Source organism: Petaurus breviceps, unplaced genomic scaffold, assembly GCF_028583685.1.
Source record: "Petaurus breviceps papuanus isolate PSGF00001 unplaced genomic scaffold, PetGlider_PUasm1.0 176, whole genome shotgun sequence".
Classification (NCBI taxonomy): Eukaryota; Metazoa; Chordata; class Mammalia; order Diprotodontia; family Petauridae; genus Petaurus; species Petaurus breviceps.
In genome coordinates, this window is record NW_027185771.1 from 9,516,032 (window position 1) to 9,521,278 (window position 5,247).

The 5,247-nt window shown below is 38.1% G+C and overlaps 1 long non-coding RNA gene across 1 annotated transcript in view; it reads left to right on the forward strand.

Moving 5' to 3' along the window:
• Positions 1–4,752: 4,752 nt before the first annotated feature.
• LOC138159585 (uncharacterized) overlaps positions 4,753–5,247 on the forward strand; it is a 22,939-nt gene continuing 22,444 nt past the window's right edge. The window contains exons 1-2 of the long non-coding RNA XR_011167917.1: positions 4,753–4,814; positions 4,924–5,041. This is a non-coding gene — a long non-coding RNA (uncharacterized lncRNA). The remainder of the gene's footprint in view (positions 4,815–4,923; positions 5,042–5,247) is intronic.

Consider the following 5,247-nt stretch of genomic DNA (forward strand, 5'->3'; position numbering starts at 1 on the left):
CTCTTTGTAAAGCGAAGGGATTGAACTAGATGATAGGGTCCCTTGGTGGCTCAAACATTCTATGGTTTTATCCATTTCTCTTTTTTTCCTTGCTTGGGATAGGGATCCTTAATCTTTTTTTGTTGTAATGGGCATCTTTGGAAGTTGGGTGAAACACTTTCTCAGAATCATTTTGTTAAAGGACTAAAATAAAATGTCAGATTGCAAAGCAAACCAATTCTTTTGCAATACAGAGAGTGAAATAGAAACAAGGCAAATTGATGAATCTCAGGTTGACTCTTTTTTCTATAATAAGGGTAAAGTAAGTTTTTGAAAAAATGGTTTAAAAATTTCCATAGTTGAAATGCTCATTATATTTTATAATGATTATAATATATTCTTGTAATATATTTATTATCATATATTATTTATAATATATTATTATAATATATTTATTATAGCCTATTTTATTGTACTGTGTTTACTACTATATATATATATATATTTTTTTTTTTTTTAGTAATCAACTTTGGAGTAGAGAAGGAAAGACTTTTAGTAGTTGCATGTTTCTTGGAAATCGTCGTACTAGTAACTACCCTTGGCCCATCATTTGGCTTTAAAAATATTAAAAGTTGGTTAATTTATTACATTTTCTTGCACTTATTCTGCCATTCAATTTTTTTTCCTATAGGAATTTTTTTCTTTCTTTTCATTTTATTAGGTTAATAAAACTTGTTTTTCAAGCTTTCGGGAGGGGGGTTCCCTGGGGTGCAATCATCCTGGATGTCAAATTCATCAGGTACCTAATGGAAGGGCTTTGGAGGTCTCCAAAGCATCTGTACCTGCATTTCGTGGTGTCTCATAAAGGTATCGGCTTTGGTTACATTGTATATTTTGTCTGTCGGTTCCCCCAATTTCTCCAGCCAGATTGGCGGGCTTTTCAGATTTTATATTCAGTTTACAACACTGCAGTTTCTCTCCCCCACTCTCTGACTCCCTGAAATAAAATGAAGTTTCTGTAATAACATGAACTAGAAACTTGTGGATAGGACACTTTTAGAACATTTTAGCAAAGGGACGACGGTGGGAAATGCCTTTGCTCTCATTAGAGAAGATATGGGCTAGTGGGCAAAAACGACGTAGTCGGGCTATTTTAAATGGGAAGTAAGGGCTGAAAAAAGTCTCTTTCAACTCCCCCCCCCCCCCTCCCAAAGTGGAGACTGGGTCAGATACTTTTTTTGGGTTGGTGGTGGTGACAGTGAAGAATGGGTTATGTCTGCCTGTGGTGGTGGGTTGTGTGTGTGGGGGTCAGCTTCCTCATAGGAGGCAGTCAGCTTCTCTCCTTTCCTCAACATCTTTCCTTCCTCACCAAGGGCTTTCTCACCTTCCCTACATACATATATTATGGATGTTCAAGGTTTAGCCCAACCAAGGCTTGAGATGTAAGCTATTCAGACCCTCAGGAGAGATATGATTTTGGAATCTGTCAATAAACATTTATTATGGGCCAAGAATTGTGCTATACTTTAGAATATAAAGATAAAAATCAAGAAACATATTCTAGTTATGTAACAATATATCTATAGAAATGTAAGTGGCTTTGAGATAACATAGTCTTAGATTATCTGAAAGATTCCTAACCTTTTTTGTGTTATGGACTCCCATAGGTAAGCTGATTTTTTGAAGCCTATGGACCATTTCTCAGAATAATTTTTTTGAAGTAATAAAAATACATAGGATTACACAGGAAACAAATACATACACACATATACATAGATGGCTTTAAAAACATTCAGAGAATGCTTTCATATACTTTATATGTAAATCTGTGTGCATTCATTTATGTGTCTATGTGTATACACATATTTGTGGGTGTCTATGTATGTATATCTACTTATACATACGGACGTATCCACACACAAATTCCCAGACTTCATTCAGTTTAAGGACTCCAGATACTAGTCCAACTTTTTCATTTTAAAGGAGAGGAAATTGAGGTCTAGAGAGACTGGGAAGGGACTTGCCCAAGGTCACACAGCTGGTCAGTGGGAGAGACACTCAGTTCTCCAGAACCCCTTTTTTTTTGGAGATTCTATGAAGGCACTGAGCAATGTCGGTGTAACAAGGTCATCCTGGTGTAGGGGAGTATTGGGGGTGGCTCCACTAAATACGAGGTTCATTGAATTTCCAGTTCCTAATCAGTCCCTGGATTTTAACCCTAAGGTAGTTTTCTTCCTCTTTAATAGGCAAATGAATTTACATGAGGGCTCAAGGATCTAGCTCTACTTCAGAATTTTAATTCATTTCTCCACATTTCCATTTGATCCCAATGGAGATTTTTTCTTCTTTTCTTTCTACCCCTTCTCTGGGTCTCTTCTGTTCACATTTGCATATGGCCTAGTAAAGAGCTATTTTGGGAGTCAACTAGGGTCTGCTCTCATCCTCTTTCCAGGGACCCCCACAATTTATTATCCACTTTGCCTTGGTGCCAAATTAAAGAGATCATCTATATTAGTTCTCCAGATTTGGGGAACTATTCCTTTTGATGCTTGTGACACTGAGAACTGACTTGTGAACTCCCAGGCAGAGAAGAATATTAATGGTGAGTCGTTCCCCATTTACCTTGTCTCCCCCTCCCCGCCTGTCCCTCTTGCTTCACTGGGGAGAACTCTGGGAGGTCTGTTAGGTCAGGATAGATCTATGTTGTAAGCGGCACTGAAACTGGAATGGCATTACTATTCCATTTGTGTCTGTTGTCGTACTTAAAACAAAAAGACTATTATGAAACCCATAGATCAGCTGCCGTAAAAGCTTCCATAAAGCCCTGATCGCTATATGAGGTTATAACATCAGTGTTAATCTTCTCCACAGTGTTTACACAGCTAGCTCATCCATGGTGTCGCTGGACTTGGGCCAGCTTGCTAGAGAACATTCTTGATTAAAAAATGTAAAAGTTGTGTTGCTTTAAGCAGTGACCCCAGGAGTTTACATATACCTGGGTTATCAGCTCTCTCATAATTCATGGATCTGCATTGCAAATTTGGGGGAGGCTGGTTTGGATTTCACACTCTTCTAATCCAGTTGGGGCAAAGGATTTAATTACACTGCCAGTCCAGCGTGGAGGTATCAGGCCCGTCCTCTGAGGAAGGAAACCGGGTCTAGTTGGGAAATGCATGTTAGGAGGCCTCACTTTCACCCCCTTTTCATAGAAAAATTTCGGGTTTCTGGTTGAGTTTTCCAAATTAGATAAGGAGGTTTATGGTTCACACTCGGAACTGAGCTTCTCCCAATGCTCCTGCCCAGTTAACTGGAGTCCGTACAGCAAATGATTATTGCAGTAATATACTTGGAAGTGTTTTTGACCCACTGACCTTCTGAAAGGTCATTTATAGAGGGAGAAGAAGCATTTCATCTATTAAAGTATGAACTCATAAGAACATGAAAACTGAAAGAAATAAAAACCTAATTTTTTCCTCAGCCATAAAACAAGGATAATAATAACACTTACCTCCCAGGTTGTTGTCAGGAAGAAACCAGAGTAATATTTGTAAAGCACTTCACTGTTGTTATTGTTATTATTATTTCCTTTTTCAGACTCACATTCCCCACTTCCAATCTGCCCCCGGCCATTACAATAAATACTTCTGCCTTTGCTGTTGTTATTGTTTTTTTTTTTCCCACCTACTTCTATATTCTTCCTTAACTTTCCCACCCTCCATCTGTGGGAGGGTAGGAAAGCAAAATGTATTTAGAAAGACAATTTTCCCCATGACTGTAGGAATGGTTAGCATCCTAAAGGAGTTTTCCTTATGTGTAAGTATTTTATCTTTATCTTCTCTCTTAATGAACCCTACAAAACTATAACCCCTTAAAATCTCCTCACCCAGCCTAATTTCAATCTCCTTTATTTTGTGGGGGAGAGGGAAACAACCTTAGGATGGGCTGGCAACTGTTTGTTTTTATGTTTTTTTTAAACCCACAATGGAAAGAAAAAAAATGTCAGTCTCCATCTTTCCTCAGTTTCCCAACCTGACTGAAAAATAGCCTTTGTTTAAAGTTTTACATATTGCACCTGTGTTTTAGTTTCCATACTTAGTCGATCAGGCAAGAAAACATTTTGCTTTTGATCCTGGAATAAAGGGGAAAAACCCTCAAAATCACTCACTACCACAGTCATGGAAAGAAAAGAATTTCTCTTAAGATAACCTAGGTTAGTAGGACAAATGCATCATGGTATTCAATATTTTGAAAGACATTTGGAAAAGTGAAGTCTTGCTTAAAGTATAACAATCTCACTGGGGCAATGGGCACAATCTGGAATGCCCTTCTTGGGCATGCATCGAGTGAAGGCAGCCAACCAATAGCTTGCATTATTAACCCAGGCTCTTTGGAAGCAGGGTCCATCTGTATTTCACAACTAATCATTAAATATAAAAATTTCCTGAGTCAAACAGGTCTTAGAGAAAATACAAATCAAATACTTAACACAGCTAACATTTCCTGTCCGGGGAAGCATTTGTTTAGAGAGAGTGAAGTTTTTTTAAAGTGTAGTTTCATTGGAAAACCAATTAATTTCCAGCCTGCAGCAGGATGTATTAGCTCTTTAATATGATTTGCTTTAGGCTGGCTTTTCAGAGCCGAATGTTGTAGACATTTGGCCCAGTAACTCTTTGTAATGTGTAGGCAGGGGACCAATGTTCAATGTCCCAAGTTGGGATTTATTTTAATGCATATCATTATCTTTGGTCACAGGAAAGAGTAAAATCTATCTATATGTATATATGTGTATATATATATATATATATATATATATATACGTTTATGTATACACACACGTATGTATTTTCCCCTCCCCTTTACCCTGCTTAGTTTCCTTCTTATCCTAGTGCTGAAAAAATGAATAATATATTTTAATTCGTTGTATTTCCTCTATTGATTGTTTAGTTAGTGACTTTGCCAACTTCCTGGAGGTTCATGTCGGATTCTGCAAAAGGACTGCATTTCCTTTTGGAATGGGGACTGAGAAAGAGAGGCAGCTGAAGCCCCGGTTCACCAACAAATTGTGAGTACACAACTTGCTTTCTTCCTCTCTCCCTGTCTGGTTTCCTTCCTTCTGCTCTTCCTCTTCTCTTTCCATGGACACAGATTGTGCCTGCAGCATAATCCAATGTGATCTCTCTTTTCTCTCTCCTCTCCTCTCCTCTCCCCTCTCTTCTCTTCTCTTCTTTTCTCTTCTCTTCTCTTCTCTTCTCTTCTCTTCTCTTCTCT